At 39.9% G+C, this 14,739-nt stretch overlaps 2 protein-coding genes across 5 annotated transcripts in view; one reads left to right on the top strand and one right to left on the bottom strand.

The window, feature by feature from the left end:
- The window catches only part of Syn (synapsin), a 109,232-nt gene that overhangs the window by 30,570 nt on the left and 63,923 nt on the right, over positions 1–14,739 (bottom strand). The window lies entirely within an intron of this gene.
- Timp (Tissue inhibitor of metalloproteases) overlaps positions 2,810–14,739 on the top strand; it is a 49,688-nt gene continuing 37,758 nt past the window's right edge. Inside the window, exon 1 of the mRNA XM_043433772.1 lies at positions 2,810–3,522. The gene's annotated coding sequence lies outside the window, so the exon portion shown is untranslated. The remainder of the gene's footprint in view (positions 3,523–14,739) is intronic.

Raw genomic sequence — 14,739 nt, 5'->3', positions numbered from 1 at the left:
TAGCGACGAATATACTTTACGGGACGGAACGAGTCGCTGTACCAGTTACGAGTACTATTTCTGCACTACGATATAAGTATTCCTAGCTAGGCACACAATATATATACATATATTTATAAACAGAATTCGAAATTAACCAAGCGCTAACCCTCGCCATACGTTATTCCAATAACTCTTTTCCAAAATTTTTTTATCACTCGAATATATCAAACAAATTTTACGACTTTAACATCTGAAGATTCATCGACGCTGTTATACAAACCAGCTTTTCAAAATGCAGCGAAAGTTGATGAATTTATGATTGAATACTGATAAATTTTCGAGACGATGTCTTTTTTGACTTATATCTAATCATTAGCAGAGTTTTCAAGAATATGAGATCCAACGAAATGACGAAATGGTTGCCTAAATCTTAGGAACCACAAACGCTTGAAACTTTTATCGATCGATGAATCATCATTATTTTCAGAAGTATGAGAGCCCTTCCGCACTTCATAAATATTTGCTATTAAGGGGGGGCTCCTGCGCTTTAGTAAGGCAAAAAACCGATTGTTTTCGGGAATTCTTTTAGGATAGACGGAAATAACTCAGAATAGCGAACTTTTCGGTATAGTTTCAAGGATATTTAAAAAATACAAAAACGTTTTTTTAATGTGAGAAATACTAATTTGTACATGGTTTATGCGCCGAATCTGATTGTCGAAGTTTCTCAGCTTTTAATGGGGAAATCGTGATTATTGTCTGCAATAAAAGTTACTAATTTTTTTCCATTTTCAGCACATATTTTCCTTCCGTAAGAATCTGTAAAAACCTGAAAATATTGCTAAATTATATATTTACAGCACGTTGAAGTGATATTCTTCTTCTTAAGAAGCGTTTTTTTTTCAAACTCGGTAAAAATGTCGAATTTCGCAATTCTTTCGGGCTTTTTTTCAGGTTTGTATGGAAGGAAAATATATGAAAATGTAAAAAAAGTTGGAATTTTTGTTCCAGACTGATAATTACGATTTCCACGTTGTAGGCAGCTGAGAAACTTTGACAATCAGACTTTGAGCTTAAAGCATGTACAATTCAGTATTTCTCATATTAAAAAATGTTTCTGTACTCTTGAAATATCCTTGAAACTATACCGAAAAGTTCGCTGTCATGAGTTATTTCCGTTTATCCGAAAAAATTCCCGAAAATAATCGACTTTTTTGGATTTCTGAAGCAGAACCCCCCTTAACGAATAATTTGGCGGTTTCAAGTCTCCGAAAAATAATCGGAAGAACAATTGGACGATTTTCAAACACGAGGAAATACAGTCACGAGTTCTCGTATATTCGTGCGTATTTCCATTGAAATGTATGCATGCTGCTGCGAAGTTGAGACTATAAAATCATTTCGACCGAGCTGGTGCACTGTCGTCGCGAACAAGGAAGCAAATGAGCAACACAGCAGCCGCCTTATTTCTCGCCCTTCGATCTCGTATTCCGATTACTTCGATATAGAAGTACTTTCAAGCATGTCGAATCAGGTATTCCGGTTTTTGGTCTCTCCTTTTCGCGTTTTCTTTCTCCCCCCTTTCTCCTCCCCTTGATATTACATTATACTATACATAGTAATATAGAAGATTGCTTTCTGATTCGCGACGTTGTGGCGCGCGCCGGCAAGACGCTGATATGCGGTCCAGCATCGGAACGATCTGTTCTCCTCCATAGCCAGCCTGCTCACGCCGTCACGAGAGGCGAGCACGTGGGTGTCGCAAACCGCCACATTGAGGAACGCGTGTGCCTTGTGGTATTTTTTTTTTTTTTTTTTTTTTTTTTCCCCAATGAGACGCGTGGCCCTTGAGATTTTCGAACGAGAGAGCCACTCGCGCGTGTGCATACACGTAGATGGCAAATCGTCGTCGCATTGTGAACGAATTACGATTTTTTTTCAAAGATATAGTGTTATCCGAATATTTGATAAAATTGTGAATTATTCAAAGCCTAGTTGAATGAATGAATAATTTCTGTTTATGAGATCGATTTATAAAAAGTTACGATTCAACATCGTTCAGATATTTGGGGAGATTATTTTTCAGAGTTGAAATTTTTAAATCGACGTAGCACGATACTTTTCTTGAAATATTCAGTGGTTCCAGGATGGTTGGAGCTGTAAAAATATTTATAGACCTCGAAATTGTAACAATCGTTCTCGTACTTTCGATTCATGTGCCAAATTTTCTCGAGTCTTGCATGTAGGCAGTCGATAAAAAGAAGTGAACAGTATCGCAGTGAGAAAGAGAGAGTAGGAGACGAAGTAGAAGGAAGAGAGAAAGGAAAAGCGAGAAATAGAACGTTGCAAGACACCGAGAGGGAGAGAAAGCTCTCTCGGTCGTCAAAGAAAGCTAAACAAAGACAGAAAACACGATCTTGAAGGTAGGAAATAAGTAAGTGAGAATGAGAATGATAGAAGATCGAGATGCGAAGATCGAGGCCGTGTAATGTCGAGCTCGCGTGCAAGAGACAAAGAGAGAAATGCTCATATTCACGTTCGGTTATAGTAGAGAAAGAGAGATGAGGAAAGAATTCTCGGCAAGGCAAACAAGAGTGAGGAAGAAGGCGAGATACACCATCGGCCCAACTAGACGGAGATGAGACTGTTAAATCGTTCTCGTGTATTTATGTATATATACATATGTATTCATACATGTATATATAGTGATATAACAAGTGAAGAACACGAACAGAACATACATGCGAGAAAGGAAGGAACACACGAGAGAGAGAGCCCGCAAGACCGTCGTGTGTCGTCAGGGTTAGCATTGCTTTTCGAAGCTCGCGCGCGAACGGTCGTACCTCGAGCGACGTTTCAATTTTTCAAGGATAATTCCTTCTTCCCGTGACGAGCAACAGTGCTTGGAAAAACAAAAAGAGATCAAATTGAACAATAATCGCGCAAATAGCGGCGTAGAAAACAACATGGAATTGTCGATTGATAGGGAAATCGATAAATAATTCGAGTCTTATCGAACTATCAAATTTCCACCGATACCGATCTGACGAACGAGTGAAAAAAAGTTATAACAAGTACCTCCGAGAGCCACGTGTTTCAAGGATATTTATAGAGTGCTAGATTAACGTGCATTCCCGAGGAATATCAATGACTGTGAAAAAAGTTTGAAAAGTCAACATTCATAGATTCAGTGCGCACAAGATAAAAGATGTTCGTTAATTAATTCTTCAATAACGTGCTCTTTCTGCGATCCAATAGTGCGCTGCGTCCAGAGTTTTTCATATGCCGTGTACGACTCTCTTCGTGTAAAACTATGTTGGGTCATTATTGTTATTGACACTGCTATCGTGATGTTGACTCGCCGGATCCCTGCTCACGACTACGTCCCGATGAAAAGATGAGAGTGCCTGCTTTTCGTGATCAGTGAAACGATAGCGGAAGGTGGGAGGAGAGAGAAAGGGAGAGAGAGTAAAAAAAGGAAATACGAGGAAAAGGAGAAACGAGGATATATATAGCCTCGAGTCCAGAAGAGTTATCAAGGTACATAGCAATAAAAGAGTCCATGTATAAATATATATATATGTGTGTGCGTATAACCATCAGCTGTAGACATTAATGAAGAGAATATTTTGTGCATGCATATATACATGTTTACTTGTATAAATGTGCACTGGTGTAAAACACGTAGCTAAATTTCGTACATCTCTCTGTCAAAGATGGCTTTGACGTTCACAATTTCCTCGTTTCCTCTCTTTCATTTCCACTTTTTGCAGGGTTCTTTCGCGACAAAGAAAAGCTAAAAACAGCACAGAGTTCGATTCGAAATATACGAGCATTGTAAGCGTAAATTGAAAACGGGCGGAGATCCGGAGACGCGTTTGAAGAAAAAAAGAGGAAAACGCGAGCGATTTTTTAAATCATTGATAAGGTTTTTTCATTTTTCGTCACTTCCCGGAGTAAATGAACATTCGACGTTACAATATATGCAATGGTCCCTCGGCCAGAGCATTATTAGTTGCCTCCGTACACATGCACACACACCCGACACGCTCATATTTATATATAAATGTATACGAAGAGGGAGAAAGTCGTTTTTTTTCTCTGTGCAATTTACAGGTCGGACGTCATTAAAGCGGCTTCTCCTGGTCCCTTCTCAGACTCGTGTGTCCCTCGGCGAAGTCTTGAGAGTGATAAACAGAGAGATGAGAAGCGGGCCCGGATGAGAGTACGCGAGACTCGCGAGCGGTGTAACGTATATAGACACTCTCATCGTAGTATGCAGGGGAACACACGTTTATGAGATCTGACATCATTTTTACGACAGCCGAAGAAAAGGAAGATGACCGTATGGGACTCTCGGGGGAAAAAAAACACCGGAGAGAAAATATACTATGGAGATGAAATTATGGTGCAGAGAGACACTTCGTAACGCTCGATTTCTACGCAATCTCCCCTACGTCGAGCCAAAACCGAACTCGTCTCCCAGAGTCGACGGGTCAACAATTGTCCTTTTTTCCAGGCCAGAGTCCTCCGGTCTGTCCGTGCGACGTTCGTTCAGATTATTTTGTTCGTCAACATATTGAATTGCTAATACAATGAAAAACCTGATTTTTCATTCGAACTGGAGACAACTGCGGAGAGAACTGAAATTTCATAAAACTCATTCGTCGCAAAGAGCGATACGCTTTTGGAAATGGGAGAAAAAGTACGCCGAGAACCGGTGAACATCGATTCGCACTTTGTATATGCCCACTCGCGTAGCGAAGATACAAAAACATATTAAAGCCTGTGCTCGTCGCGCTCATATCGCGAAAAAATGTCCACCGTGAGACTTATCCATTGAATAAGCCTCCATCGAGCCCACCGGTGTACAATAATCACGAGTGAGCATCCATTGAAAATTCTTATAGATATAATCTTCAATGAAAATCGAGACGAATAATCGAGGACTTCCGGTTCGGACTTTCGTAAAAATCTATGCACACAAATTGATAACGAATCGCACATATCGCGGTGAAGCCTCCTCGGTACACCTCCCATATTCGCAATTCATTTTGTTTGCCTCATTTTTGTGTCCCGTACCTCGACGGAAAAACATCTAAAAAATCGACAACTCGTTTGTCTGGATTCAACGACTCTTCCAGCTCTTGCTTCCTTTGGATAAACGTAACACTATCCTTTTACACGGTCTGCACGTTGTGTTCAAACATACCTACAACTGTATACTGGAAACTCGCGTTTAGTTATAATGAATGTATATGGGGCGGTCCAGACCAAATCGACCCCTTTCAAAAATGCCAATTTTTCCCATGATTACCGATTTTTATTTTTACAATTATCACTGCTTTTCAATTTTCAAGGTATTCTCAGTAAATCCTGCAAAATTTTCAAATTAGTGTCAGTAGAAATAAGCTCAATTGATAGAATAAATTTGTTGTAACGCAAAAAAAGAATAGAAAGCGAAAAGATCCGACTTCGAAATAGAAAAATTGTAGAAAACGTCAAAGTTTCTTATGGATGAAAGAGAAAAAAAATAAAAAATGGCGCAATCATTCCAAAATTATCGTTTTTATTTCTACTAAATTCGCAAAAAAAAACGTTGAAGATGGATTTGTACGACATTTTTTTGAAAAATTCATAACTATTTTTGGGTCGGGGAAAAAAATTTGAAAAAATTCTGTAAAATTTCTTTAGTACAGTAGAAAAAGATGAAAAAGTTTCCGCCGAATCGAAAGGTGTCGGGTTCAAAAGTGGTCGATTTGATCTGGAATGTCCCGTGTATGTTCATATTTGCAAAGTCTATATAAGATATTGCACGGTGACGCTCGGTTATAGCGCATTTAACGGGACAGTAAAGATATCGTTTAGTGTGTTTACGCATCGATTAAAATGGGGATAAGGCTGTACACGAGAAATCTAGCTGGTATACTCTGGTCCAACACCTCGCGCCTTCATACATAAACCTCGCGCGCATTGAAAGAACAGACGTGTGCATATCAAGTTGTACATGTCTTTTTAAACGTTTTGCTGCAGGAACTGCAAATACGTAGATATATGTGGATGTTTGAACAGCAACGCGGTACCCTAAGTACAATTTTGAAGGTTTGGGCTCTGAGAAGATTCCACGAAATTGAGACCAACGAATCCGAAAAGTCTCTCGACGAGTTGTCCTTTTTCTCGCCGATCGAAATCGTCCGGTAATGCTCGCACTCCTCCGACGAAAAAGCGTCGCCTGGCAAACATTTCGTTCCAATCTGTATGCAATTCGTATCGATTTGTTGATCGAGTAAATAAAGAAAAATTATGTTTTCATTTATGAAGGTAGAGATATTTACATCACGTTTTCAATTATCAAACATTTCACGAAATAACGATGGGAACCCGTGCACATGGATGCGTTGGGTATCCAACTGGGCATGTCCCCCCCCCCCCCCCCCCCCCCCCGTTGTCGGACTCTTGGAACAGGACGCTCGAACGAAGTTGAAAGAAATATTTTTCAATTCTCTTTGAGGTCGAAGTTATATATTTTTTCGATTCGTATAAAGAAATCACGATTCTCTAGTGTTCCGCAGAGTGCAGCTCTCCATCCAATATGAATTGGCAAGGGAAAAGAAAAAGCGAGAAAAAGTGAGAGAAGAGATGAATGTACGTTCCACCCAATCGCCGTTGGTCATCAATCGTATGGCTTCTCCATAAAATGAATTTCATCTGTTCCTCAATTCCCATCGTTCATTCGGCACTATCTGTGTACAAATATGTGCACCAACCACTCTTTCCACTTTTCCTTCGTACTTCTGGGATCGAATGTAACGCGCATTCCATACCGCGGAGAATAGGATTTCATGGAATTCCTTCTCCAGCGGAGAACGGGGTCGAGGAAATACAATTCGAAAGGATATTTTATTCGTTCGGTGAAAAAGTTGTAAAAATACGATTATTCAGAGGATTTACGTGGAAAATATTAATCGAAGGTCAACGCTCAGAATCCGGAAGAAGGCACTCGCGCCGTTATTATTATTCGGCTCGATACTTCGATGCGAAACGCAGTTCGCAAAAGCCTCTGTTGCATGAGATTTGTCGACGGCACAGGTCTGGGAAAAATAGCTCGCTGTGTAATGTTTTGCCATCGACTCCGGTGAGTTATTAATTAAAAAGGGATTAAAACGGCAACGAGCCCGGAGATGAAACAAGGCGTGAATATACTGGCGCAAATGAGATTCCCTGCAGAAAGATAAATGCTACGCTCGTCTCTCTCATCAGCATCCAAGGCGCGAATATTATTCCGGTATGTTTCCACTGTTCGAGTGCGCGAGGAAAGCTCCGAAAGCTTTGCACAACGAACGGGAATGAGGCGACATCTATAATCCTCTTATGGACTTTCAAACGTCCCGGAAACTCCGTCAAGGGCTTTCCCCATCTACTCGTTAACGTCCAACTCGCGTCAAATATTTATCGACTATTATTCCCGAGGGCCTGTCCAAGCTTTTCCGATGAGATTATTCTCCCGCTCGTCAAATATCGAATATCTCGTCAAATACCCGCACCGTGGTGTAACACGATGTAGGTATAGCTCGCGTATAATAACAACGCGATACAGCAACGTCCAAGATCAAAGGTGAATTATCATCGTTAGTTTGATCCTCTTTGGAAAGCGCTCATTTTAGTAAAACCCAGCTGCCAAAAACTACGATCATTCGTATCAATTTTTTCAACACTCAAATCAGATTTCATTCTGGGAATACCATGTTTTTGTCGAGAAATATGTTGGCTCGCGTGTCGGATTATCGTTAAGGTATTTCCAAGAATACGATTGCGAACGAATGTCGTAACTCATTCATGGGAATATTGAACGCAGAAAAAAATACACTCATACTATCGCAAATGGACCAAAACACGTCTCGTAATGAAAGTGGACACTAAAACTTTGTCGGAAGGAAATTATACTGTGTCGTTAGAGTTATTAATTTATTGACAGCATTTTTCGAGCTAATTTGAAATGTATTTCAGAAACCCTCAACATGCGAAAAACCCTCAACATGCATTTTCGGTATACACATTGTGAAGGCAAAGGAAACACGGAAATTCCAAACTTGCGCGTGGAAGAAAGATTTCCATCCACGAACGTTTAATGAGGAAAGTTGAACGATAGGTCGATCGTTCGAAGCAGTTGATACTCGTATCGCGCTTGTGATGGTTACACAAACTCATGCGCGTAACGAGATTAAAATATCTCTATTGTGTACTTTCAACAGAACTTCATTACGTACGACAGCGACATTAACAAGACAAAATTATTAATAGAGAAAGTTTCTCGTAGCCGGAGGTTCGAGTTTCGATTTTCGAGAGATATTCGTCAGTGAATTGGAGATGAGGACTAAATAGTTTGCGGAAATGGCTAAATTTCAATATAAGAGAAAGAGGGAAACGGCGTAATGGGGACTGAGAGTATTGACGTTTCATGAAAGTCTGCAAAGCCCAGAATTTCATCAGAGAAACTGTCGTATAACGATCGCGTCTTTAGTGTCACACAAAATTCGTCGGTTTTCCGGCACGTACGTAAACTTGCTCTCGATGCATTTGTCCGGGCAACGCCAGTGTCGCCGCATTTCTCATTTTATTATTTATTCGTCCTCGCCTCCTCTCACTCTTTTCGATGGCTTTTTCGTCCTCTTTTTTATCTCCCATCCCGTTTTCTTCATCGAAATATGAGCCACACATAAATGAAGTTGAGAAATTTACGAATATAATCAATATCAATACAAGTATTTTAACTGTTAATAAAACATCAAAATTCAACAAATAAATATCGTTGCAATTGGAAGCTTCTAAAAAAAAAAAACATCAATTCTCGAATTTCATATTTTTTATAGTGTCATTCGGTTTGTACTAAATGCCTGTCAATGCTGGCGGGTTGAAAATATTTTCGAGAAATATCGTTTTGGAGCGATCGTCCGTAAAAAAGAGAGATGTTTGCCAGAAAATTTATCGTTCGTTTACACATACGTGGATGAGGCCAACGAATTTTCGAGGAGCTCGGAGACTCTGAGAAACCACGTATATCGGTACGAACATATAACATAACACCTATGCTTATGGATGTGGATAAATATACATATGTATATTCATGCGAGGTCCCGTTGGGCGCGTTAGTTTGATACGACGACGTTGAAACTCCGAGAAAGGAGGAACGAGGTAGAGTTCTAAGAGTGGCGCCAACCAGCCGGTCTCCTCTCCAGGCTTGCTCTCAATTCCGTTGCGCTCTCGGTGCATGCATGCAAGCATGCATATTTGTGCACTTCACATGTTCGGCCATTTCACATCGATATGAGTATTTTCGCTCTTTTATCCTGGATTTCATACGTATGATTTGAAAGGGTTTGTTTCTGGGATGAAATGTTTCCGGATTGCTTCAGTGTCGAATATCGAAAATGTAGGTCGGCGTTGATGTTTAATTATCGCAGAAACTTGTCAATCAAGAATTCGTTGAATTTTTACTTTTGCGTTACATCGAAATTCGAATAAACTCAAAGCCAAAATAAATTGTATGACGATGATTTTCTCTCGATATCCAGCAAATTTTGGACATCAAAAGATTTAAGGAGGGTGGATCACGAAATTAAAATAATCAGAATTTGATAAAATTCAATGATAACATTCTTTGGCATCAAGTACACAAATACAATTTTTTCAAATTCTTTTTACCACATGGTTATCGAATAATTGAGCGTTAAATCGAAGTTCTTATGCACGAGATGTATAACTGTATACGTGTGAACTCTATGCTTATACACGTCAACTTTAGTGTTCAAATACTCGTCGAGAGCTATGTGGTAGAAAAATCTAAAAAAATTTATATTCTCTTACATATTTTTAACGAATACATTTACCAAATTTTATGAAGTTCTTAATGGCAACATTGTATCGTCGCAACCCACCCTCCTTAACGTTTCACATGTCCCTGCAATAGGATCGAAAGGCCGGAAAAACGAACTTTCTTTGAGTTCGAATGCTCAATTGAGAATAATAAATATCAGCAAAGTAAAACGATTGCAGTAAAACGAAACCCGGTTACGTTCGGGTTAATTGACATCAATATTTCTACTACCGGAAAGTTTACGGAATTTCTGCGAGGTGGAATGATCGCCACGAATGCTCGTTTGAATGAATATACATAGTAGTAGCGTTAGCATTACATGTGCAGTTGAAACTGCATCGATGTTACAACGATCTTGCAAATTTATGCGCGGCTATGTATGCACAGACGCATGCATGCCCAACTGTAGGTGAATCACGACGATGGGCGCAAAGTCGTGAACGAAGCGTCTGTTGACCGCGGTCACAGCGCTCGGTTCAAAGTTCAAAGGACTCTACGCACGACGATTAATTGTTTACGGTTCTAATGCCAACTAGGGTTGATCTGTCATGGGAATGGATGAAAACGAACCGTGGCAGGCGACTGAATTATTCTGGTTCGGATCGACCGCACGATTTTTTTGCATTTTAATAACTTTTTCGTATCCGCACGTGTTGACAGATAAGTATTGCAAAGGAAGAAAAAATCTTGGACGAAAAACTAAGAATTCGCAATGTACTGCACACGAACGAATTTATTAGAGGAGCACGTTTTGTCGGTTCTCGATAAAAGTTATTTATTCAACTTCAACATTTCACTCAATACAGCAAACTGTTAATGAGAAATCCGCCATGGAAATCAAGAGTGGCGGTCCAAGGGCAGAGAAAATAATTGAAAAGTGTTTTGCCGAATACGGCAAGAGTCGGGCACGTTTGTATTTCAAGGCCGAGGCCTCGGAGCGAATGAGATATACGGAGGGAAAAAAGATAAAATGAGTAAAATAGAGAGAGGGGGAAGACGGGACGTGAGGAGCAAAGGAGGCTGCGTGACGATGGTTCTCGTGCCAAATTCCGTCATCGGTGCGTACATCCGTAGAACGTGCGCCGTACGTGGCACATACAGAGAGGCTGCTCCGCGTCCGCGGAATTCCATTCCTTCACACGAGTCCGTCTCTTGAACCATGTCTTTTTCGCCACGAATTGACGACATGAAAATAACCGGAGATCTTATTTCTTCGTAACGTTTCAGCTCGGGGACTCGGTCAGGAGTGCGAGGGTTCTTTCACAGTGTGTTGAGTACGTTTGCTCTCGTCAAGATCACGAGTCAGGAGGGAAAACCACTTCGTTATCCCGAGGTCAACCCTAAAAATCCTTCGCTACTCCGACTCTTTCTTTCTTTTCATCTGCTCTCATTTATACACTCGAGACTAATACGCGCGCGCGTTACGAAATAAAACACGTTGCCGTAACGACTCTACGAGAAATTGTACGCGCTCATTCGGCATGTGATTCTCGCCGTTTGCGCACGGTTTCTCCCGTTACATCATTCACTTGAACGCATTCCGGAAAATCTCCAGCCTCAATACATACCCAGAAATAGTGATGATTAAAATAATAATCTTCCATACAGAAATAACGTATTCCTTCATTCCACGACTTATCTTTTTACGAGTTTACACTACAAACGATAAAATCCACCATTTTTCTGTTTATGCCACATAATTATTTGTTCTTCAAGTTTTTTTCGTCAAAATACTCATGAGCAGCATCGATCGAATCATCCGCCAATTTTTATTCTTCACCCCTCTATCTGCGATTGGACTTTTATCGAAGTATCGTGCAGAGTATACTTTACGAGCCAATATGCTATTGTCCTTTTCCTTGATAAACAACATTTGGGTGGAGATGAGCATCATCAAATATAAGAATAAGAATTGAGACCCTTAGCTTAATTAATATAGTGGAAAAATAACACTTAGTGTCGACAGCTCGGCAAATAAAAACAGGGAATTTCCTGCTCTCGTGGATTTGATTGGTTGGAACCTCTCCCTAGTCTCGTTCTTGTTTTCCAGATATCAATTTCCGCGATGAAACTTCCGGTTTGTTTGTTCCGTCACCTTCGTCTCTTTCATGTTTTCTTTGCGTCACTCCACTTATCACGTTTTCACAGACACTCGTTCAATATCATTTTCTTCCTCTCTGCTCTTCATAATGTTTGCATAATTAATTCCTTTGCGCAATTACCAACTCGAGAGGATGTTAATGCATTCGAAGTATTCCAAATCTCATTGGTTCTTAGGAATCGCGAATTTTATTCACGAGACCCAAGACATCAGATATTCGTCAATTTATTGCTATGCTTCAACAAGTTCTTTGAAACTATTGTGAAAACCATATGCGCTGCGGAAATAATATGTTAATAATAATTTCTCAAAGAGTACAGTTTTGAGGTTTTTCGTTTTGAAATCATTGACTCATCTGAGTTGACGAAAATTTTTTTTCTGAGCTTTCGATATTTATTTTGTTAAATTGTAAATTTTTTTGTTAAATTTTTGCCTTTCATACGCACATCATTCTCATCACACGGAGAGACAAAATAGTGAGAATTACTATGCCACCATAGTATCAGGGTTCTACATCGCCCATTTTGGGGGTTTTTACCAAAAACATTGTAATTTCCAAGTAAATTGCGTATTTCGCTCTGACAAAGGTTTAAACTGTGCTATTTTTTCCTGCGCAATTCACCGAGAAAACATTGTAAAACATTTGTCGACTCGATGATGAACTGCTAAGTAGAATTATTAATGTCATTTTGCTATGGTCAGTACTGTTTTCGCAATCGAAATTTACTGATGAACATAGTCAAATTTGAGAAGCTCGAACACAAGCATCGATGAAGCCAAAGTGTTTATTGTACTATGGTAAATAGCAGGATTTCATTCGCGCTTGTACGATAATATATCGGTACGCATGTGTGCCGATATATTTGTTTTGGTATCACACATTAATTTTCATCGAGTTCTCGCTTATTCACAAAAAATGACTATGCATGTTCATACACTGAGAAAAAAAAATTGTTGGTTCAATAGAATTTGATGTTATTGGAAGAGTTTTCTTGATTCAACTCCAATGTTTTCAGGGAGAATGAATCTGCAGTTCGTTCTAAAACTATTTTATTCGTTTATTCATTTCTTATCAGTGTAAGAATTAATAAATATTACGATACAGAATCCTACTCCTATGGCACCATAGCAGTTTTCACTGGAATTTTCTCTCCGTGCAGGTAAATTCTAAACAACTTATTCCATTCATTTACATACCATTTCCAAAATAATGTCTAAAGAACGAAGACCAAAACGAACTTGATTCAAAGCGGATGCTTCAGTATTGAATCTTGCTTATTATTTTTTCCTCTCTCGCTCCTTTTTTTTTCTCGTGAGATTCTTGAAATACTTGATCACCCGCCGGATCGTCTGTCCCGTCATGTCGTGACGACAGTAGAGTGATATTTTGAACTACGTCACACTCTCCGTCACATACACGAGCGGGTCGGTCTTTACTCACGCTGCTCTCGTCCATACGCGAACTCCGGGAATTCTATAATGGTCCACGTCGTAGAAACGTGCGTGTAAAAAAGACGAGACTCTGGAAGATGTGACGAAGGAGGAAAAATATCGCATCAATAAAGGACCAAACAAAGATGGGGTTGCGAGAAAACCAAGAAAATCATTTCGTCTGTCGGAACGTACGGGTAGCAAAAAAAACTCGGGCCAATCAGAGTCATTTGTATCCGGAGCTTTTTCGCGATTCGAAACGACGACCCGTTTCATGATTTTAACAACCATAAGGCGGGCGTTGAAAAACAAAACTCCAAAAAAGCCACTGAAACTTCGTATCTCGGGGAACAGAATTGTTGGGAAGTAAATCCAAGGTATTTTAACATTTGAGAAAAAAATAGAACGTCAATTGAAGCTTTCCCAAACGTATCAACAGCAACGTGAACTTATGATCGAATGAAATGAAAAAACAAAGTGCTTACCCGAAGAGCAAGTATTTTTAGAGGAAGGTGTATGAAAAAATTAGTTAACGAGCAACAAATTACTCACTCAGTACGACACTTTTATACCTTGCAATACAACTTTAAATGCATTTCATCGTCCGAACGCAAAGCTATATCTATACCCTGTTGCGAAGTGCACCAAAAAAGCTGCATGATTCTCTTGGGATTTTGTGAGTCGGATCGCGTCCGCGCATTGTTACGAAATGTATACGCCGGGAGAAATATATAACGACGAGGACGAATAAATTACGACAGTGTCGTGAAAAACCAGAGAAAAATTTATTTTTTAGATACGTATATATCGCCTCCTGGGCGAGGCGAGGAGAGTTTGAAACAGCAACAGCAGAAACAGAGGGGCGGCAAGCTTTTCATCGATCCCTTCTGCTTTATAAAGCTTTCATTCTGCATAACATATATTTTGTTACGAAAGACCGACAGACACAAACAAAAATACTACAAACTTCATTCCCTTTTCTCTCTTTCTCTCTCTCTCTCTCTCTCTCTTTTTATCGCGCTCACGTTACAGAACTCTCATCCACGCCCTGAACCAACAGGGCCGCGATCGTAAATTTCCTAAAACTCCTACATATATCTATGCGCACTTTCTATGCGCAATGAACATGTATAAATTATGTATAAGATACGCGCATGCATCCACGAGTATGTAGAGCAGTACACGTGACATTCCCATTCGTCTAATGCACACAATCTCGTGTCCATGTGAGCGGGAAAAATGATTGATTTTCAGTAACCACGAAGTATCCACAGCTGGAAACACCGTCCATTTACAACGCTCCAAGTTTTTATGTTCTCGCGCGCGTACACGCGGATATTGCCCTTGTTTC

The sequence above is a fragment of the Venturia canescens genome, chromosome 1, assembly GCF_019457755.1.
Source record: "Venturia canescens isolate UGA chromosome 1, ASM1945775v1, whole genome shotgun sequence".
Lineage (NCBI taxonomy): Eukaryota > Metazoa > Arthropoda > Insecta > Hymenoptera > Ichneumonidae > Venturia > Venturia canescens.
Note: the sequence above shows the minus strand (reverse complement) of the source record. Positions and strands in the feature narration are given on the sequence as shown.